Raw genomic sequence first — 24,833 nt, forward strand, 5'->3', positions numbered from 1 at the left:
AAGTATCCGCCAGTAATACGCTAGCATAAGGCGAGCAAGTTAAAGTGAAGTAAAAGCTAGCTGAGAGTCGCTGGAAAACAGCTCGAAAATTGCTAGAATTGAATTTGCTAGCGAAAAACTGCAAGAAAATCGCTTACTTTTAGCGAGACAATTATTGCTGGCCACAAAAAGCGAGTAAATTGCTAGCAACTTATCAAAACGCGAATAAAACGCTAGCTTTTTGCTAGCATGTGGTCAACTGGGAGGGTGCCCAGAAATATCGAGTATCCATAAAAAAGTTTTCTACTAAATACAGGGTGTTCCAGAATAACCTTTCACATTTTGGTAACCACTGATCTGTGTTCAAGTGGAGCTAGGGGAATGGTAAAGGCGGTTCTAGGTAGCCAAAGCATGCCGAATTATGTTTCAATAGTTATTTTTTGTCCTGGAGAAGTAGATGGCTGTACAGTGTACGTTTACTGTGAAGGTCTTTTTTTAAAAATAAAGACTCCTGGACCCCTTCACTCTTTACTCATCGGTAACGAAGCTCATTTTTATCTAAACAGTGAAGTGAATATACAGAATGTGCGCTTCAAGTGTACAGAGAATCTTTTGATAATACTCGAGAAACCTCTACACGCCGTCAAGTTGACTGTTTGGTTGGGCGTGGCTAAAGTTGGTGTAGTGGGACCATGTGTGTTTAATGAAACAGTGATGGTGAGGGGTAAGGCAAAATGTTGAACAAGTTTCTTGTTCCTGAACTGAAAGGCAGATAAAATAGAGTTACTTACTTGGTTCCAACATGTTGGAGCTACCTATCATTCAGAGACCAACACAATATGTTTAGCGCGTGAGCACTTTGGACATTGAATAATTTCGTTGAACACAGAAATTTAAAGGCCACCTCGATCCCCTGATTTTTCAGCCTATGATTTTTTTTTATGGAGTTACCTCAAGTCAAAAGTGTATCAGGATGAATCTAGGACTCTGAAACATCTTCTAGGTAATCTTAATCGTGAGTCGAGACTGATAGGAAGAGAAGTGTTCAATAATTTGAAAAAATGTTCGGTTGAATGTGTCAAAAATGATGGAAAATATCTCGATGAAAAAATTTTTAAAACTTGATTTTTAATGGAAACTCAAATATACGGTCTAAAAACGGCATGTTTCTACTTCATTTTGGTTGTAAAAGAATTTTTGTAAACATTTTTCTCTCAGAGTAATAAGAAAAACAAATGTGAAAGGTTATTCTGGAACACCCTGTACTTTGGTTGGTCACAGTGAATGATAATAATGATAGCACATGATTGGTTGTTGGACTGGAGAGATAACATTCCACCAATCATATGCATCTATTTCACGTTGCCAACCTATATTTTTAATGAAAACCTTTTTTAGGGGTACTCGATATTTCTGGGCACCCTGTATCTATCTACGAATAAATAAATGCAATTTTAATTTACTTATTTTTATTAAAACCGATCTGCGGACAGAAAAAATTGCCAAACGAGCGTATCGTTTCGTACGCCACTAGATCTTTTTTTTTCATTTTCCACCTTGCAAAGAACGCGAACGTTTTATAAATTATCTTCCAATACCTCGGCGCTTTCTTTTCTTTAACCCTCCATAACGTAGGATTAAACGTTTTACAACTTTTTCAAACTAATGATTATTTTGAACGGAAAAAAGAAGGAAAAAATTAACGCGAAATCGTAAGTAGGGTAGGTTGGTAGGTACTTAAATAGTAGCTTGTCCGAACGGTTGAATTATTTCACTTTTCTGCCGTGTCACCGAAAAGATAAGCCGAGCTCTAAATTGTATCGTATACTTTCAGCGAGTGTTTTTTGCCTAGTCTAGCTAATAAAGTCTGTGTATAGTCGTGCGTATTTCAACAAAGCTGTTGAACGTGGCATACCTACCCGATAAAATTCTAAATTATATGTGTGCCAGTACATATTTTGTAACAAACGTCAGATGATTATCATGATGTGCTGAGAAATCCTACGCAAATTTAATTAGGAATCGGCTGACAAGAAAATTTAATGTCGAATGATTATCAGAGATAGTAGGTACATACTGTAGAATACCATCAGGTGATCATACTATCTGACCTGAGGCCAGCAATAATGTCGGGCCAGATGTGTTTTGAGCAATAAACAACTTTCATCGGACAAATGTAGGTATATGCCAATTTTCAGTTCAATTTATGTGGAAGCCATAAATACGTAGAAACGATTTGCAATGGATGAGCTGTAGCCAAACTGAAATCTTAGAAATAATACCTACACTTTTGGGAGCAGATATTTTCAAATTTCTTATTATAAAATCGTACATATTATTACGGTTTTTTTGTTGTTGTAATTTTCAGCCCTTTATTAGGTACACTACATAAATCATCAATTTTGTTCAATAAACAGCTGATGCTAGATCAAAATTATTTGATAATTAGATTGCTGTGTAAAGCAATTTTTTGCTAAGTAACCCAACATGATTGCTAAATGTAAAGCAACAAACGCCCTTTATCCACTTTTTTCATTTGTGAGAAAAAAGGGGGAACAAATTCCCAGGTTTGGAAAAAAATCGTAGTGGAGACTGATTTCAACTACCTATTTATTCAGGCAGATCCTTTGAATAACATGGTTTTCACCTACTCGTCGCTTTTAAAGGTCTAATTTTAGGCTAAAAATCAAACTATAGCAAGAAAATAAAATTTAGCATCCCAAAAACCTTGTGAAGCTCTGATGCTCCTGGATCAAAGTGATGACAGGAGGAGATTGAAAAGACTCCATACAATGGATCTCTTGAGTTACTAAATGCACTACTATACTGATATTAATTTAATTTGTAAAATTTGTAAAGTGATGTTCTAATGTGATACGTTTAGGTTAATGAATTTCGTTCAGTTCCTTAAATAAACATATGAAAAAAAAAAAAAAAAAAAAAAATCCAAAAACCTCATATATTTATATATCTACCTACATTTCCATGTTGAATTTTTTGAAATTTCATCTTTGCACTCTCCTTCTTATAAAGGGCTCATTTTCGGGCTAGAGACAAAATAAATCCTAAAATCGACTTCAGCGATCAGTACTTTTAAAAACCACTCTTTTGAACAGATATGTTTCATCTAGTCAGATAGGTAAGTACATCCTTGAGGAAAATGATCAATCTGATCGGATGAAATTTTTTCTCCTTGAGAAATTGTTTCATAATTTTAGATGATTAATTGATCATATTAGGTGAACTTGTGAATTTTTTGGAAAAAATCATGATATGTATAAGAAAACAGAAACAAGTTATCAAAATGAACTTTTCAAGTATGTAGTACAGAATATTTAAAAATTCCACGAGTTGAAATTCCATAACAAGGAAGGCTTTCCACGAATGAAATTCGGTTCCTGTTCACGCAAATTAAATAAACGTCAGAAGTGGACTTGTAAAAATATCATTCGCACCTAAACCACGGGTTTCTTCAATGTTTACTTTGCTTCTGTGTACTTAATACGTATGGATATATATTTTTCCTGTTTCAAAAAGGTTCATATTTTTTTTCGGGTCAAAAACGCACTTGTCCATTTTACGAATGAACTGCGCTCGTCGTATTCGCAACAACGTTATAATTTTGTTAATATTTTCACCGAAGTTCAGACCTGGCGTTATTTAAACACTTCGTTTGGTCATTTTTGTCACATACGTATGCAACCCGAGTGAAGCCTCGGGAATAAACCATGGCAATTTTCAAGATATCGTCGACGACGATACGATATCAACCGCGGAGTCATACTTACTCGTAGGTAAAGCAATTTCAAAGGTTCGCGATAATACAAAATCAAGCAAACCGACTTCGTCAACTCATCTCGTTATTAAAATAAACATTAACGGAAAATTAAATTGACGCGTAAAATTAGAAACTCCGTTTAGCATTATGTACTGTATTTTGTATTTTACACGTCGACGATGACGACGACGCGACGTTGATACTTCTATATCACTATATTCTATACCTACTCGTATACCTACCTAACTACCTAGTACCTACAGTCACAAAGCGTGGCAGTAATTAAAATTTTCAATCGATCATCGCTTGGGACTCGGCAATTATAATTAATTTTTCAATTAATTTTAAATCATCTTCGTCTAGGTGTTTATTTTCGGTTCAAACTTATTTGTTTATGTAATAAGTTGATATATGTACTTGGCATGAAATTGATTAAAGATTAAAAATAAGATTTACTCTGAGATAAAGTTGATTTGTTTGTGTAAAATTTCACTATGTAAATTGTTTATACACTTTCTGCACTTTCGCAAGTATACAATTTCCATCTCCGTAATAAGCTTCCAAGTCAATTAAAACCTTCTGATATGTAAACGTCAAGAGGAAACCATTAAATATTGGAAATTTTCGGTTAAATCTTTCACACCAAAATCCCCGGAATTTACTCGTAACACTGAAACTTTTATTAGAAAGCCGTGAATAATGTTGACACGCTAGTCGATACTACTTTAAAAATTCAACGACAGATTTCCTTTGCATCCTCATCCTTACTTACTGTACCTCTCGTCTCGTCTCGTCTCGTCTTGCACCGAAAACCTGAAGATTTCGAATATTAAAAGAAAACAACCGAATCTTAGCCCCATAAGACCGGATCTTCACACCTGTTACATTCCTCTATCTGCTTTACCAGATACTCTTTCTCTCTTTCGATATTCGGAAATTCAAGGAAACCCCATGAAGAATAAAAAGAGGATTCTCAACAGCTAATTTCTCGCGAAAAATTTCACAAACATTTATGGAAATGACATTTTTAACGTATACGTTACATCGAAAACAAATACATTTTCTCACCATTATAACCTTTCACGATCTACATAAATTCGCGATAGGGAAAAAAACAACGAGACAACAGAAAAATAGTAAACCTTATCGAATTCATGAAAATTTATGAACGAAAAAAAATCTATAGCTAACCTTTAGCTATACTTATAGGTATCTACACGATTTCACATCGAAGCAATTCATCAACCAAGGGTTGATCTTAGATGGTGTATGACTTTCAGTTTAGAGTAAACGTTTGAAATTTTATGCGCTAGGTAGTTGATGTTTTACACACGCAAATTTCAATACTACCTGCAGTAAATAAATCAACAAAACACGTGGGTTATAAGTAATACTCGTGCGCTTTTCACGAAAATATAAAAGGAAAAACCAAGACAGAGAGCTGAGCGTTCAAATAAATTACGGACAATTTCACGCGACTTACCTATACAGCAAAACAAGACAGCGAGTAAAATTTCACGTTCATTTGACTTAACAAATTTAGACGTCTCATTATCATCTGTTTAACGAACCAACGAAATTTATTGCCTTTTAACGACTTCCCTCTGTGTTCTAGTTTCTATATTCTGACGTGTTTACATCGTCGTTTATACAACTTGGCCGATATATATTATTAAATATTAAGCAGATTTTATTTTCGACTCGATTCGACTGAAGTATTGTGTAACAATCGATAGGAAACAAGTAGCCAGTACGGTAAGTACGAGTATATCTAACTTGAAATATTTCGGTCATTTTTAACTGTATATATTTTGTCAAAGCCATTAGCCAATCACTTCAATTCAGATGTGCTTACTTTATTTAATCGAACAATCGTATTTATTCATCATACCGGCCAAATGAAAAACGAAGAAAAAGCAAAAGATGTATAAAAGTTTTCTCTCTAAGAAAATGTTTTCAAAATAACAGAGAAACCTGTTCCCATTTCGTGGCATCCTTCACTGACCATTCTTCTCGTCGACAAATTGCTGCCTTACGAGAAGTACACGATATGCGTATAAAAAAATTACACTAGGTATATGTATATATATGGACCTAAGTATCCTCGACGTCACCGTATATAAACAGTACCTTTTGGTCACCAGGCTTTTAAATGCCTCCGGAGGTGTATTTACTTCGTATTCGTAACCAGCACAGTTGTAATAGTGTTTATACTCTTTTCCCCACTTGATTTACATGCTTTGAGTTTATACAAAAAAAATTTACGAGAATGGTACCAATTTGCCTCCGATTATAAACCGATCTCTTCCGTGACCTTGTGTATTTAAAAAGATATTGACTATACCAAATTGTCACCTGCTGCCTTGCCTAATAGATTACATCTGCGCTGGCTACGAATACGAAAATATAACACAACTGGAAGCATTTAAAAAGCGGTGACCAAAAGGTACTGTTTATATACGGTGACGTCGAGGGTATGTTGGTGTTGATGGAACAAAAATTTTAAAATCTGTATACAGTAGGTGTATACATGACCTTTTCGTCACCGGACAAACTTTTCCCCTTTTACGTTTCAGGGGAAAACAAACCGTTTGCACTTGGTATACACAGGGAAACGTTTTCGTCACCGGCAAAACGCCTCCGTCACCAATTTCGGTGACCAAGAGAACGCGTGAGTATATAAAAGGTGACGTAGAGGTACCCTTTGCATATCTATAGGTATAGGTACTCGAAACTAAGAGCGCTTTAACCTATATAGGTATACGAGTGAAAAATTTAAGCAAATATTCGCATATTTCTCCTTTTAATTCTCTCTTTTTCAAATATTCATCCGCGCAATTCCCTCCGAGACTTCTTCAAGTAGATAGATAGGTAGATATAGTTGGATGCTACATCGAATACGCAAAAAAAGAGATACGATTAAATTCTAACGCATTATTCCGCTGATTTTCAAAGCACTTGCATACATCTACAATACTTTTTACAATTTTCGATCTCGTATTTTCATCAACATATTTCATCATTCAACAATACATTTCACTTTCGTTTGCGTAAGAGAACTCAACGTAGGCGCTTAATGGACTAAAATGTATTCTCACTCAATAAATAACGCTGAGTAAACTTCATAGTGTGTCGAATACGCTCCTATTATGCCGAAAACGTTACATTGAACATCTTCAAATCAGGAATGAAAGTTTGCAAGATTTGAAAACGATACGATAGATATTATTGAAGTTGAGCAGATAAGGGAATGAGATAAAATAAAATTAAAAAAAAAAAAAAAGAAATGTTCAATAACTCTGAATGGGATATGTTAAGAGTTTAGAGGTAAGTATTCTGCTTCTGAGCTAGACTTGTCAAAATTCAATTAAAATAAATTTCATTCGAAAAACTAATAATTATGTACTTTGATTATTTTCCATCAAATCGGAATAAAGATGAAATTCAAAACATTAGGTACCTGTATAGGGAGCTAATCATTCCAATTCTTGAGAAAACTTGTTTTGCCGAAGTACGAAAATGCGATTTTGAAAATTTTTAAATTATAGTGGGTAAGAGAGAGCTTAAGAGGGATATAATGAAAAAAACGAGCAAAAATTCATTCAGAGAACTTTCAAATTAATAGCAATTAATGCGCTATACTTCCCTTTAATTTTTTTTAGGATTCCAATTTTAAAAAAAGAGGGGTCGTGTTCAAAATGAATGTTGACATTTCCCGATAATTTTTCAAATTTTCTAAATGGTAGCACTCAACTTTGGCAAGCAACTTGGAAACTTGATCTCTTCCTCTGTAACTTCAAATTCTCCGAGTTCATCCAGTTTCGAAATATTGATCCTTCAACTTTTTGTAGTTTCGTGGAGAATGTGCTAATTCGTGAAAATTGTGAATATTCACCCTTTAGCCTTCTCCCCCACCCCCCACCCCCTGCAGAGTTTTGATAAAAGTTTTGTCATATGTATGTACTATGGGATGAATCATAGGATCCAACAGATCCAACGCAACGTTCGACTTCATGGTTCCTTTTAGTTTATATGAGATAATCTGATTGCGTTGATGTTAATAAAATTGCATACTCAGTTTGCCGTAAATACAGCATAATAATTATAATACCTACTACCTATGGTCAAACTAGGTGCAAAAATTTTACCTGGTTATTATGAAATAATACGGTTGGGAGATCTGAATTTAATCACAAAACTGAAAAGCTCAAAACTTGACTTTCAGGGTAAAAGCTCAGAGTTTCAAGAGTTTCATGATAAGCGCTAAAATTAAAATTTACAATAAAGACCATTTCTTACTTTTTTTTTCAGTAAACAGCAACTGGGGCGAAGATGACTATACCAGACCTATTTTTTTTGGTCTGATGTCTTGGAAGGCTCAAGAAATGAAAAGCCCGTGGGTAAATAAAGAATTAAAATGTGCATATAATATGTACTTTCAAGTATTCAACTTTCAAAATTCATTATTGCAATAAAAGTGATTAGGTATATATATATTTTTTTCAAAATAAATAATTGATTAAAAAATTAATGGGTATCTATTTCCCCATTTTAATTTTATAGAGAGTGTTTCCATGTCTCTGCAATGAATTATACAGCTTGAATACCTATCTTGTGGGTATAGTAATAATTCACAAAATGACAATTCAATGGAAAAAAAATTCCAAAATGTTTTCAAAATGATAAGGAATGACGCGCGAAAAACCAATAAGTTATTATGATTTCAAATAGTTTTGTAGGCCATCAAAAATCTTTTTTTTTGATTTTTTTCATTTCCAAATGGAACTTGGTCGAGTATTTAATTTCGTACAAATTCGCTGCTGGTAGGTACATATTAAATTGAGTCGGGTGAAAGAAATTCTTTGCTTTAATCTAAGGGAACCAGCGGTGGGAGTGAAATACTTTTCGCTCAGTACCATAAGTAAGTTGGTAAGTAATTAGAAAAATTAATTTTCTCTAAAGAAAAATTGCATCGCTGATAAATTAATTTTATAATCGTACCAACGCAACGTAAATTATTCAACTCGGCAACTCTCAAGTAAACCGGATTACTGCGAACGCTTGCTCCTTGAACAACATCTCGAATAACAGTAGGTAACTTAATTAATTACCATTATTTATCATATCCTGTAACTGTAAGTATTCGTTCTACGTATATTACATATATATCGTCCATAGGGGTTATTTTAGTTCACCAGAGGATAGTAGTACAAGGTAAATATAGGTATCCGCTAAAACCTGGCTATATATGTATTGTGAAAAGAACACGTGCAATATTAAAACCGTTCATTGTTTTAGGAATCTTATATGTAATATTAAATAGGTATGTACGAGGGAGAAAAAAACTTGCATAGTCGACCAGAAAAATTAATTAATGCTAGAAAAATGCTAATCCGGAAACAAGTTCAACTTTACGTTAAGTGATAAGCGCCTCGGCGCACAGTGGTCCCTGAGAATTTCTATCCGGCCAAAATTCTGAAATTCACAGTATGGGGGTTTTCAAAGGTGCTGAATTCATTTTTTGAGCCATTTTGGCTCTAAACCTTCACAGAGCTTCTGGAGGAGAGAGCAAAATTTCAAAATTTTCAAAAAAATCATGTGACATATCAAAATGTATGTTTTCAAACCTTCTGAATACGTTTCTGGAAATCATTTTACTCAAAACTTCATTGGGGCTTCTGGAGGGGGGAGTTGAATTTCAAAATTTTCAAAAAAGTCATGTGACATATCAAAATGTATGTTTTCGAACCTGCTGAATACGTTTCTGGAAACCATTTTACTCAAAACTTCATTGGAGCTTCTGGAGGGGGGAGTTGAATTTCAAAATTTTCAAAAAAATCATGTGACATATAAAAATTTATGTTTTCGAACCTTCTGAATACGTTTCTGGAAACCATTTTACTCAAAACTTCATTGGAGCTTCTGGAGGGGGGAGTTGAATTTCAAAATTTTCAAAAAAATCATGTGACATATCAAAATGTATGTTTTCGAACCTTCTGAATACGTTTCTGGAAACCATTTTACTCAAAACTTCATTGGGGCTTCTGGAGGGGGGAGTGAATATTCAAAATTTTCAAAAAAATCATATGGGGTATCCAAATGTATGTTTTCGAATCTTCTAAAACGTTTCTGTGATTATTTTACTCAAAACTTCAATGGGCCTTCCATAGGAGGGCTTTAAATTTCAAAATTTCCAAAAAATCATGTGTGGTATGGAAACATATGTTTTTGAACTTTCTAAATACGTTTCTGCGAACCATTTTACCAAAAACTCCAATAAAGGTTCTATGGGAGTGGGTAAAATTTTGAAATTTTCAAAAAAATCAAGTAGGATATCAAAATGCATATTTTTGAACCTTCTAACATCGTTCCTGTAAACTATTTTACCCAAAATGTGTCTCATAAGGGAGGGGGTAGTGTTCCAAAAATTGACCCTTGTTAGAGATTGTGACGTTATTGAATACATTTTTCATGCATAGGCATAACAAGTTGAATATGAACCATCTCAATTACTTACCTATTTTGGAAAATTTTTCAAATGCCCTCTCTTTGAGTGACCATAAGTCAACCCCCTTGGGGCTGGCAACTTCGCCGCCCCTTCATTCAGTGGAGAATTTAGAGTAGAACAAAATCACTGAGGAGCATTTTTGAATAAAAATCCATATTTTTTAACTGATATGCAAAAAACCAAATTTGGGATGCTTAGAGTCCACAAAAAAGGGAGACGCGTACACCGGATTCACCCGCGCACGCCAAATTCGTTTTCAGCGTATCAAAAAACCCCCCAAATACCAAAATTCAGCTCGTTATCAAACTTTTCCCTGTGGAATGCTAATTTTCCTGGACAATTTACACTCATCCGCAGTTTGAATGTTACGTTGCTGCTTTATTAATTCATTTTCGCTTCAATTATTCTATTTTGTTCAATATTGGAGAGAAATATTTAGCCCCCAGACCCCCATTTAATATAATCACTTCTTGGTAAAATGGTAAAATATTCAGTTGAAAAATGATAAGTAGATAATAGCAAAAAAATTAAATTTCTTATCAAAACTTGTTATAATTCATTTTTAGTAATTGAAAACAAAAGTCAGCGTTGATATTCGCATTTTATAATATTTTTTTTGAAAAATCACTACTTCTTAACCAAACTTTATCAAAAAAAACATCGATTCCTAGTAAAAAAATTTCAGAGTCCACCAAGATTCGAACCCATGACCATCATCTCCGCGATCCATCGCATCAAGCAGTACGCCACGAGGGCACTGACCATCTGCCTCGTTTCAACGAAATACAGATCGCTAATCGTCAGCAATGTAACATTCAAACTGCTGACGAGTGTAAAACAGTGACGTCATAACCAGAGCCGATCTTGCCTTCACATGAAGCTATAGAAGAAACAAAATTTTTGAGAAAATCGCGTATTCAAACTTTTTCAGCTCAATTTTGAACGTATTTGTAACGTTTTCTTCCAAGGTAGCAGCTCGTAGCAAAAAGTAATGATTGGTAGTCAAAATACATACATTAAGGATGAAATGTATGCTCTTGATTTTTCCAAGAAATTCCAAGCAATTTTTGTAAGCATACTTATGTGAAAATGAAAATGTCAAAAATGTACTCTCTTTAAATGCTCAATGCTCGGCTTGAAATACTTCGAAACATAAAAACGAATACAGATTTGAAATCAGCGTGAAAAATGCTATCAATTGATATAAACATGTGTTTCACTAGCACATTTGTAACATGTTGCGCGAAGTTTTAAAAACGCGCACATTAATAGCAAAACCAGCTCATGGTAGAAACGTCCCCCTTTCCGCGTTGCTTTGGCAACAAATTTGACGTTTAGACAGTTGTCACATGCGATACTAGATGTCTTGAAGGGTAATAATCAAAATGTGATTGTTGTTTTGGGTGGGCATTATTCTTCATTTTTTGGAATTTTGGCCGCATAGAAATTCTCAGGGACCACTGTGCGGCGTACCTACATATTTATCGACCGAAAAACCAGAAGGCAAAAAAAAAAAGATGGTATTTTCTAATAAATTTTCGCTCGCATTGGTGCGGCAATGTGATACGTGGCATATCCGTAAAATAAAGTGAATTTTTGCGGTTAGCAGTTTTATCTAAACGCTGTGGAACAGCTCGACACATACGACTATTCTAACTATAAAAGTGTCTAATTTCAAATTTTCAGCAAACCTCTATACCACTTAGCAAGCTGAAAATTTCTCAACCTGATGCTTAACGTACATTTCATGTAACCGTTTCAAACGCGTCGGCACGTGTCCCAGTCAGCTCTCATTTTAAGTAAGTAGGTAGGTACATATACCTAAACCTATACGTAGGTAATCTTTTCGCCTTTTACACTTGAATTCGCGTTTAATAGTCATTTTTCGCCTAACATAATATTTAACCGTTCCTTTTATGTGGTTTTTCACCCTCGCAAAGTCGCGACTAAAAGACGCAGACGTGCGGCAAATTATTATAACAACGTGCTTGATTTTTACTTATTTCGAAACCGAATAAATCTTATACGGAAACAATAGACGCCGAATTAAGGTGCATTCCGAAAGTACATAGGTCGGTAGAGGTACCTATAACGACTAATTCCTCCGTTGTTTAATCGCACGTGTTGGATGATTTGAAAAACTACCTATAGGTATATATCATTGGTAAAGTAAGTTTACAAAATTGCGGTACGTTGGTTGCAAATTTACGCGAAATTTTTTCAATATCTTTTACAATTAATCGTACGTCGTTAAATCAAATAACAGCCATTAAATCCTATATCGATAAAAACATATTTCTATGTTACGTTTTCCTCGTCGTAGAGAAAAGTGAAACTTGAACGAAAATATATTTTTTTCCCTACACAGTTTTCGATAAAAGCTCTAATTAATGAAGCATTACTGAAAAATTCACGGCTTATAAATCACATCGTATTACCCTCCCATTATTTGCCTCCGATTCCTTTATAAGCTCTGTTAACACACTTAAATTGCTTTTTCACTCAAAGCTATGATTAATGAATACATTAACTTCCATTCGCTGCGATTGGGTTTTTGTTAGTGAACCTAAATTTAAGCTATCTATTACAACAATCATAACTTAAACACACGAGTGAAATTTTTTTCTAGCGGCTTCGTGATCGCGTTGATGTAATAAGTTGAAGCTGACTGCGGAATGTAATTATCGCATCATTTATTTCGACGATGAAAAAGAAAAATGTTAGCATGGTTGTAAGATGTCAACGAGCTTTTAGTTACATAGGTAGTTTCTTTTATCTTTTTAGGTACTCGATACCTATAGGTGCTATACAACCGAGAGGATATACATAGGTACCCTTACCTATAAAATTCAGCGCTTTTTCCACATAACATATTACCTAACCCATATAACACTATTCCCTCTCTTCTCTTTACTTCGATGAAAAATTACGATTTTTCCAACATACATGTCATATTATACTACTTAAGAATACTTTTTCATTTTATTCGAAATATGTATTTACATTATTTTGTTCAACTATAGTTTTTGTTTCATTAACTACCTATATAATACATATGTGAAATAAATATTCAAATAGCGTCTGCTCTTACTTCTTTCAAGATTCAGGGAAAGAATACGGATTCGTGACTCGATTTTATTGATTTTTTTTTTTTGCTCAAAAGTCTCAATTTGAAAAAGTAATATCTTATATTGCATGTTTCATCCGTAGAGTAATATTGCGAATTTTCGAAATACATAAATAGGGGTTTAACTGAATCATGAGCAGAAGAATTGTCATGTCGAATCGGTGACGAATAAATGTAGATTTCAATCGCGGAAAGAAGTTATCACTATGGAAGGTAAGCTTACTCGGCAAAAATTTCGAATTTTGAATATGTATTCGAGAATTTTATATGCACAGGTGGGTAATTATTCTCAAAAAAAGGTAAAATTTCTCAAAGGTTTTAGCATGAATTTTTTTTGTTCCATGGAAGGATCGCCCCTCACACATTTCACATTTGGTATTGAGATTTTTAGCCTCTCCTTTCATTGGTGTACATTCGATTTTATACACCAAATGTCCTTCGACTTGCCTGTCACACGCCATGTTCTTGAAAATAAATGTTAAAAGTGTCATGAACTTCATTTTGGGGGGGAGGGGATTGACATATTCTCATTATCATAGAACACAAAGGTATACTATTATTGTGCAAATTGCAATTGCAATAAGTCCATAGGAAGCTCATATTTCACATTTGAGAACTGTCTCACAGTTTTTGTGCCAATTTTAGAGCAATTTTTAATTATTTTTGCTAGCTTCCCAAACCAACATTTTTTTCTGGTGAGTGGCTGCACTGGTTCACTGTTTTCATAGAAATGTTACCCCGTACCGTTATTTTAAAAACCTACGAAACGCCTCGTTCTGATCGTACCTCATCTCTGAAGTTTTGATATTTAGAAAAATCTGTGCCCTGCGGCTTGCGTTTTTATTTACCCTAATAATGAACCCGCCAAAGACCATAATTGAGAAAGGGAAGTTATTCTACATGAGAAGTACACATTTATTACGTGTTAAAAATCAAATTATGTCCAGTAAGTAAGGCTAGAAACGAAAAAACGTTGAGATTGTCCTTCGGCTTGTGCAGCGCTCATGCATCTGTCCGTCGACTTGGCCAAATTTCAGAAAGCTGTACATACTTTTATCGCGCTAGTCGACATATTACAGATTACACGATGATATAAGCAAAATTTGACATTTTCCCCCTCCCCACGCCTCACCCTCCACCTCTACAAAAAAAATAACTCCACATTCGAATTCTACGACCTCGAAAACATATCAATCGACATATTATTGCACATCGATGAGGGTCGAATCCTAATTATCGCCGGTTTAAGGGGGTCAGGGCCCACAGTGGGGGGATTAAATTGAGGCCAACACTAAAAATGGGATGTGGCATACATATACAAATGATTCCCACTTGAAATTTCCCAAAAAAATAATTTTTGTTTTTCAAAATTATGCATATCAAAATTGACCTTTTCTTTTTTTGAGAATTACCCAGGTAGGGTGTTTCGTACATGACCTATACCTCCTTCCATCTGGTAAATAAGCAACTCATGTTAAGCACAAGTAGGTGTGTTTGTCTAATTTTTGGAATGAAGGGACTGAATTATTACGCTCACTCGGGTGAAAAGTTTTTTTTTCAGAATTTTTAAACGATTAAGTACATAGGTACTTATGTAGGTATTAGGTACATACAATCTTGCGTTAATGTAATTTGTCGAAAATGAACGACAGACAAAGTGACCAATTCCGATGCGTTGGAATTCGTCATGGCCACGCGGGCCGTTCATTCAGAAACTCAGCAACATTTCCTGGCACAAAAAGTACTAAAGTACGAGTACATTAAAGTTGTTTGCCATAAAAATCGCGAAACGGAACGTGTTATACTCAAGTACATATGTAGTACCTTAGTAGTACCTACTAGAATTACACAACCAATGCCTTCGTTTACAAATTATGTGGTCAGAATCCTCACTATCCAGTAGACTGAGTTGATGAATAGACCTGTTACTTATTTGACAAGTTTTATTTTGACTAACGAGATGCATGTCCCATTCCAGAATCAGTCGAGTAAAATATTTTTATGGAGTTCCTGAAAAGTTCGAAGTAAAAAATCTGTCATGGAACATTGTCCTACATCAGAAAATTACCAACTCCAGCAAAATTTGAAAGATGTAAGCTAATTTGTGATTGAATTTCGCTTTTTCATTGACGATAGACGACTAAGAAAAAAATCAGAAAACGATGATTATTATTAGTCTACCAAGAGAAGTGCGAATGTAAAACGGTTTATGCTTTTCACAGGAAAATGAAACAATATTTGTATTTTTCAAAAATATATTATTTACAGTTTTTGAGAAAAGGTGACAGAAGAAGAGCTTCATCGTAAGTTGCAAAAAAAGCTGAATGAGATGAAAAATGTTTTTTTTTTTGGCTTTATAATATGTATCTACCTATTTGTTGGATGCCACTGAGTTGCTGTACTAGAACCAAAAACAAATCAATGACGTAAATCCATACATATTTTATTAAATCTAAAAATATTTTAAAATCTGCCAATTTTTCGGGAACAAACTCGAATTACCTACATGGTTTTACTGCCACTCAATTCCCATCCTTCACAACAAAACGATGAAATTATTTTTTTACCTTTCGTAAGACTTTTTAATTTCTTAAACAACTATAGATAGGTATGTATTTCGTATTTAGCAATATATTTGTACGTACCTGCTTGAGTAGGTACAAGTGAATATTATTATTTTCTCATAAAATGAAGTATACTTATACCAAAGTACTCAAAGGCAGGTAACTTCAAAAAGTTGATATCATTCAACTCTTCGTGACTTATTCGGTGAATTTTTTTAAAATCTATTTATCAACGACACCTGTTGAAAAACTCTACCCTTATCATTAATTTTCGTACAAATTTTGAAGCTTTCGCAAAAATCATTAGCTTTGCATTCGTTTTTCAGAAGTACGTAAAACGGTCAAAGTTCATAGCACTCACTTCACACTATTATTCTTCGTGAATTTTCACGAATAACAGATGAATAAATGAAATAAAAATAAGTAGGTAGGTATGAAGATTAATCATTATTCATTTAAAATTATAAATGGAGAAAATTCGCGATAAAAATGAATTAAAGATTAATGTTTGCGTTTGAAACGATACGATGAAGAAAAGACAGCTGAAAATTATTGTTAGAATTTTTCTTTCCTTAATTTAAGAAACGTATAAATTATTTATAGAAAAGAAACGAAACTGGGCTGATTTATTTCACTTGTTTAAAAAAAAACAGCTTTTTTTCTCGTTGAATTAAAAAGTAAGTCTGTATCATAAGCAATTTTAATTTTGTAGGAAACCAAGACATACCAACAAATTAATTTTTAATTGAACCAAAATTGTTTGGAAATAATTTTATGTTGAAATTCAGGATGATAAGTTATTTTGAAAATTTTAAATGAAATTTTACTGTAGGTAGGTAATGTTCAATTTGAAGCATAAAAGTATTAATTACCTTCACATTGTTAAGACATTCGTAACTGAAAATTATGTCTGCGTAACATTATTGCGGAATTGTTTGTATCGCCAACTACCGTAAGTACGTAAAATTGCTTCAATTTTATTAACGCGACGAATAAAGTCCAAACTTTATACTGTTCTTATCAGACACTAAAACAGTTTCTCTTCATTCGAAAGTACGTGCTTTCAAAATCAAGTAGGACGATACTAGCGCTATCTACAAATATTTCAAACAAAGTTCATCGGTTCCTTTGAAAATGAAATGCATAATTATGTAAGATATGCAGCCACTCGAGTTACGAAAGTTTGAAAAAATAAAAATAGTGATATCCGTTTATGAAAAGAGTACATATATCTGATTAAATAATAATTTATTAATTAATAGGTACCTACCTATTTAAAATTTCATTGATACGAAAGAATTGATTAGAAGTTCAATGCCTTTCAAATACTATTGAAATATCCGACTTAGATATCTACCTTACCCACTGAGTTGATGAAACGGTTCGAAATTTTTTTTCAAAAACGAATACTTTCAAGTAAGGTAAGGCTAGTTTTTGCCATCAACTTGAAAGCAAAGCGCTTCTTATGTTCAAAATTTTATACCTTTTTTGGACTTTTTCCTTGTGCGTATTTTGGTTTTTCTAAAATGTTACTTAATTCCCAGAAGTTGACCAAAAATTAAAACGCTCACATGAGATGTGTATAGATTATTAGGCTAAAATTGAAAATTTCAATCGAATTTCTCGTTTCATCAGGTTTGCAAAGCATCTTTTTATTGCGTCAAAAAAAAAAGAGGAAACATGAAATATCTATGCCATGCCATTCATTTCGACAATCGCTCCGAAGTTATGCAATTTAATTAATGTTTGCTATTTTTCATTTGCGGCGACGATGTGCAATTTATTTCTCGCGACTGACTGTAAGTATAGGTATAGGTACACGTAGTAGATGACACGTTTGTTATAAAAATGACAAAATAGGTGCATAAATGTGTATGTCATACCAAAATAAGTCAAATTAGGTAATTTGCTATCAGCTAAACTATGTTATTATGCATGCATGTAAGTAATGCTTGAAAAAAAATCCCAATAAAATAGATCGCAGTGTGTAGCTTTTTGAAGCCATATCTATATTCTAACCCTGTGTATGTTCCGCTTGCATGTTCTTCAAAATATTCTCAATAATAATTTATCAAAATTTTTCGTAGAAATGTTTGATTGTGAAAAAAAAATTGGTATGTGCCTATACTTATTACCTTCGTAAAGTATTGTGGATCGCGAATAAAAAAGTCGAGAAATTTTGACCAAATTCATTCGTAGACCTTCATTTTGAGTTAAAGTCACCCAAAAAAATTTTAGTGCCAGAAAAAAGAAAGTTTATTGGTCCTCAAGGAAAGAATATTTTCATGTACCTATTTGAGATTCTGCGTCAACCGAAGTCGTTGCCATCAAAATTCAAGACCACTTTTATGGTTTTACAGATCATGTACCTAGTGTTTGAAAAAATTGATATTTTGAAAATATTTTCTTTTCAAATACATATGTAGTGGGAGAAAATTACACCAATTTCTCCTACTTTCGTGGGAGAAAAAATTATTTTTACAGAGTTCAGTCAGTTATACTGGGAGAAAATTATTCTGTCTCTTATGATGACGGATTTTTTTTTTGAAATTTCATTTTTTGAAATTTTGAGTTTTTCGTTTTTGAAATTTTATAATATGCTAAAACATCGAAAGATAATTATAGCACTCCGAAAAGTTGGGAAATACATATATATATTGAATGTATACTATTTTTCTCGATTTTTCGAAATAGCCATAATGACTAAAAAGTTGGTAACACTGTGTTCTAAAATATTCGTAGTCGTAGGTATATATACGCCTATCCCAAGTTTTAGGAATGATATCTTTTGATGTTTTGACATAACGAATGTGAAATATTTGAGAAGAAAATATTTTCAAAAAACGGATTTGCTTTAAAAAATAAGCGCTTTCCAAATTTTTAACCACTCATGTAGTAGAACCCTAAAATGGTCTTGAATTTTGATGGCAATAGTTTAGATCAACGCAGCAGAATCTCAAATACGAGGTATATCTTTTGGAACAGGGCTATTTTTTCCAAAACAGGTCGTGTAGACTGTAGGGGCTATAGAGCGAAAAAACTACGATTTTTTTGAAAATGCTCCCTCTTTGCGAACCCATATCTTCTCTTATAGGGACAATTCTGGAAAATTTCTGGATGATTTCCAATTCAAAATGAACATTTTTACTAAATTTGGTAAAAGTCCTCCGAATTTATTTTTGCGATCAACGCTGCGTTTAAAAAAATACATTAAGTAGGTAAAAAATTCACGTTTTTCGAATATAGGTATAAGAAATCAGATTAAATATAGAATTCTTGAAGATTATACGTAAAATCATACCAACTTTGATTATGTTTATGCATATCTTGAAACCCAAAACTGAACGCAAATAAGAAAACATTTTTTGAGTGGAAGGGTGGAGGATGGTAGATCCTAATGAAAGATCTTCAATTAACGTGCATTTCTCATGCATTTACGGCAAATTGGGTAGGCAACTTATTTGACATAGCGTACCTAATTTTTTTGCAATGGATTCAAATCAAATCTCATTTTTTCAATGATTTGGTCATTGGTGAAATTCATGGACATTTACGTCAATGGTGAAGTGCAATAAGAAATTCGTTTACTAACAAGTAAATCGTAGAACGTGTAAAAATCTCATTTCAAACCAGCAGATTTTACTGACAGCGTTACGTAGGTATATGCATTGGAATTTTGAAAAATATCGGTTGTGTTAGTATAGATATAAATAGGTAACAACATTCCGAAACATGTAAGTAACTTTGAAAATATCTAAAGGTGCGTTCATGATTGTCTGTAACTAACCGTAATAAAAGTTACGGTCTGTTATGGAAAAGTAAAATACAAGAATTCTTATGGCGTAGTTCACGTTGTCCGTAACCGTAACTTTTTGTTTTACAGAAAAGAACAAAGAAAATTACAGAAAAGTAAAAAATTTTTTACTTTTCTGTAACAGGCCGTAAGAGTTACGGACAATCATAAACGCACCTTAAAATGAATGAAAAAAAGTGAAAAATGTTTAAAAACGAGCGATTACATTAATTCTTCTGTAGTAACATTTATGTGCACCTTTATGTACTGAAGTAGGGAGATTGTTGTACCAGGGACCGATTTTTCGTTTTTTGGGAATGGACTCCACCCATTAACTATTTTTGAAAATGTGAACAGAGTGCATCAAAGAATGGTCTTTTACAAAAAAAACGAGATATTCACATTTGTTCAAAACTCATTCCCCGCCCCTCCAGAATTTTTTGAAAAAGTCACTTTTTTTTGGTCCATGGTACAACGGGTCATGTACCAAGGACCAAAAAGAAATTTACCCTGGAAAATGCCTAAAAGTTGGCCGTGAAGGCATAAAGTTCACGTATGGATCATATACATTCATTATACATACTTACTTTTTACAATAAGATCATATAAAATTTTTCAGAATTTTTTAAAATAATTCCATAAGTTTGTCATGTTTTACCAGGGACCATAGATTTTTCCTCAAATTTCAACCAATTTTAACCAATTTTGAAACGTTTTCAGATGCTACAATGTAAAAACTGTGTAAAGGGCATCCTGGCATCTGAAAAAGTATCAAAATTCGTGAAAATTAGATGAAAAAATTGCGGTCCGTGGTACACGATGAAATTTGGTCCTAGGTACAAGACCTCCTAAAATTTAGAAAAAAATTTCTACAAAATTTCACACAATATTTTTCCAAAAAGTGAATATGTGTACTTACACTTGGATGGTGTAGCTACACGTTGCACTAATTTGTTTGACAAATTTCAAATAAACAATAAGCCAAAATCAGTTCACAAAACATGGCAAAATGTAATTTTTCGTTTTCAGACGTGATAATCGTGTGCAAAATTTTCAAATGAAAACTTCATAGCCTATGGTTCATTTTGTGGCATACCCTAGTGATGCTTTAGAACGTTGTAGAGTCCGAATTCCGCTAGAGGCCTTAGTGAGGGAAAGGTCCCTGGTACAACAGGTCCGGGGTACAACAATCTCCCCTACTGAACAATTGAATTCACATCAACACTAGGTACATAAAATCATCTCTTTGCTCCATTCGACACCACTGACTCCATTCTTTTTTTTTTATTTTTTTATTTTTATTATTATTATAGGTAGATATTAATAACAAAATATATTCTGCCAAGTTATATTTTCATCGCAACTTTTCCAATTACGAGAACAGGTGAAAAAATGCTCGCTAAACTTTTCTAATTCTAATATTAACACTTGGCAAACTATTTTACACGTAGTGCCTCCTTTGAAACAGACATGGATGAAGAACGACGAATCGCTCAAAATACTTACCTCTTTGTACATATGAAGCGGCATGATTTTTTTGTTCCAAAAACTACAGTAATACCTAAGCATAATTTTAATTAATACATATCAAACACTGAAAAAAAAAATCAATTTGTAATAAGACATTTTTACCAACAGATTTATATTTAACTAAAAAGGGATGAACAACTAAAATGAAATAACTCGGTCTCTAGGATATTTTTTTGCAAAAAAAAAAAGAAAGAATAAGTGAGAGAAACAAATAATCTAAAGAATAGAAAACGTGTGAAAATAAAACGTATTTTCGAGCTAGAAAATGGCATAGTTCATCGAACGTGTTATCTGTTTAAATTCACGCCGCTTTTGTGAGGTGGGGGAAAACACGTGCCGTAGATAAATTGAATACATACATTCGAAGTAAATATTTTTTTTTACATCGGTGGAGTTGCGTTTTCATAAGAACACGTACAAATTGCTTTACGTATTTTGATTACAAAAAATCAACTCAACGGGTAGAAGTTTTTCATCGATGGAATTTCACATAGGGTTGTTTTAGGGTAGGTACTAGGTAGTGGTACCTAACTTGAAACGGCGAAAAAAAAAAGATTTATGAGAAACGTTAATATTCGCAAGTCATTGATTAATTTCTATCATTAGCTATAAGCAATAAAAAATTTGTCAAAATGGTGTAAACTAGAAATATGTATTTCGTGATTGCGAATATATTTTACCTATTTTTGATTTGTTTCGACGTAGGTTAGGTACCTACCTAATTTGTATATGTGTTTTTACCCTTGCAAACGTTATCATTAATCAGTGTTAAATGAGTGATGTGATAAGCTACATACATATACGTAGTATAATACCTAAACCTAACACGTTGTTATACACATGTACAACAATGTAGGTACCTCTCTACCAACTTCCCATCCCAAAATACGAGTATCATGCTTAGGTAGGTAGGTAGGTAGGTAGGTAGGTAGGTAGGTATAGTACGGTACTTTTTTTTGTTCATTTCACGAGCGAGCGTTAATCTGATTAAAAAATCACAAAATCTTATACCCAACCTTTGCTTCATTCGTGTTCCTGTTCACGAAATTTATTCACATTGCGATTTATAGTGAGGCGTTCTTCCATCGTAATTTCGTTTTCATCCCCAAAACAAACGTATTAGTATAATAACGTCGAACACCCGGCCGAATTAAAGACAATCCCTTGAGAAGTATACAAACATAATTTCTTCATTCGTATACTTTATGACGATATGAAAACTTTCTTTGTACAGTGATCAATAAATAACGCTTCAGGTATTTCATCATCTAGGGAATTAACTTTCGAAATTTTAAATCTTCGTTTATTTCACCGATACCTATATAGGTACGTGAGTTATTTATATGCATTATGGATGAGCGAGTCGATGGATAATTAGGTGGTTATACATTTATCTTTTTTAATAAATCGCGCAACTTTCATCGGGGTGTTGGTGTAGAGGTGTGTACGTATTTTTCAAATCGCCAAGGATTTGCAGGCTAAGTTGATAATTCATTTGTACACGAGCAACAAAGTAGGCAAACCTACTCGTTTGAGCCGAGTATTATTTCCGGTATTTATTGAAAATACAATTCCTTCGGGCAGCTTTCATGTGAGTACCTAGACCAACATGTTTGACTGCTGTAGATGAGGTCCCCTCCCTTCCTTCTCATTCAATGCCTAGGTTAACTACTTAACATGTTTAGTAAAATTCTTGCGCATTTTATATTCGTACAACACTGTAGATAGACAATTTATCAATTCGAAACAGGTAAGCTAGGCAAGTAGCTAGGTACCTACTCGGATTGATATGACAAAGATTTCAGAATACGCAAATTGCTTTCTAAACACTGTATCATACGATGTAGAATACATTTGCACGCAACATGAGGGGTTGTTTCAGACTATCAGCATAAATACCTCAAGAAAAGGGACGATTGTGTACTGTAGGTAAGGTATATAGTGGTCTTCTTTGTTTATACACAAAACTCGACTACAATATCAACTTTCTTAATCTATTTTCTCCTTAACATGATATTAGCATAGGAATCTTTGAATCGATATGTTGCCCTTCACCTAATTCATTGTCGAAGTGAATACTAATTTTAAAAACTCTTTTTCGAGTACCTATAGGTAGTTTTTAAACAAAAAGTCCCATACGCTGTCAATTAACAGAAATATCGAAGCTAGAAAGTTATTAGTTGTTGGAAAACGATTCGATTATGTCACCCAAAATTATATTTATATCGTACCTATTAGGTATACCTAAATTACGAAAGTATATACTATTTTGTACTTAAGAATTATTATACGATAGTACGTAGGTAGCTAGGTACCTAAATAATTTTCAAGTAAAAATCATTAGAAATCACTCCAACTTTTAGGATGTAGGTACTTATGAAAAATTACATTGCCAAGTTTCAAAGAAATTAACCAAGTAGGTACCTATACCTGTACTTGCAGATAAAAAGAACTTTTTCCTTGTCGCAATCATCAACTTTTCGTACAACGACGCAAAAAAAAAAGCAAGAATATACGACGACGTGAAAAAAAATACGACGATACCGTTCCAGTTACTCAACATTAATTAGATTAGATTTTCATTCACCTTTCGAGTAACTTATCCCGAGGCTGAATCGTGAAAAACGTCAACGATAAAACAGAAAATTTCCAAAATTAAATAAAATGTCGCTCGTTTACACCTCTTAAAATTACACCATCTCTAATGAGAATTAATGAAACCTAATAATGTTACCCACCCACCTAAAAGTTGAAAAAAAAGACCATTATAGCTCATCAAATGAAAACGAAAAAATCTTGTTTATCAGGTAAGTGGTGATTTTCTACGGCTTTGTTTCACTTAAGCAAATCTCGAATGCCTCTTTTTTCTTCATTCTCTGACAATAGGTATCAGGAAGAAAAAAAGCATATAATACTCGTAGGGATGGAATTTTTTTGATAAGTGCATGTGTAGGTAAGTACATATATATACCTACATTATGTATACTTCATTACTTCACCTATCACCTTTCCAAAAAAAAAAAATCGAATTAAATTGTCTTTTCAAGAATTTTAATAAAACAACACAAAGTATTTTTTTCTTCATAGAAACCGTTTCAGTTACTAACATGCATTTATACTTAGGTAGCGTACAGGGGTCCACATTTTAAATCACTGGTACATAGTGCATACCCTACGTATGTACCTACCTACCTACTTCGCCGAAGGCCTCGAAAAGCAATAGACCGACTTACATCATTTACATATAGTGCAACCTTTATATAACTTTAAACAATTTTAAAGCTCACTCGAATAAGTACACACTTTCAATTACTCGATGCCTACCTATTTACACAGAATCAGCATACCAAACGCGAAGATGATATAATGTAGGTATATACATAAATTCAAATTAATGCTTATATCGTCAATGAAGACTAATCACAGACCCACCAGTTAAGCATCTGCACACCTGAATGCGTTCTCAAATTTGCATTTAATTAAAACCATTCAACATAGGTACGAGTAATTTTATCAAGTATTTTTCATCGTTTAAATGGCTTTTCATTATAATT

At 33.4% G+C, this 24,833-nt stretch overlaps 1 protein-coding gene across 1 annotated transcript in view; it reads right to left on the reverse strand.

The window, feature by feature from the left end:
* The window catches only part of LOC135832299 (uncharacterized), a 128,978-nt gene extending 112,009 nt beyond the window's left edge, over window positions 1-16,969 (reverse strand). Inside the window, exon 1 of the mRNA XM_065345458.1 lies at window positions 16,829-16,969. The gene's annotated coding sequence lies outside the window, so the exon portion shown is untranslated. The remainder of the gene's footprint in view (window positions 1-16,828) is intronic.
* Between the last annotated feature and the right edge of the window lie 7,864 nt (window positions 16,970-24,833).

The sequence above is a fragment of the Planococcus citri genome, chromosome 1 (assembly GCF_950023065.1).
Source record: "Planococcus citri chromosome 1, ihPlaCitr1.1, whole genome shotgun sequence".
Classification (NCBI taxonomy): domain Eukaryota; kingdom Metazoa; phylum Arthropoda; class Insecta; order Hemiptera; family Pseudococcidae; genus Planococcus; species Planococcus citri.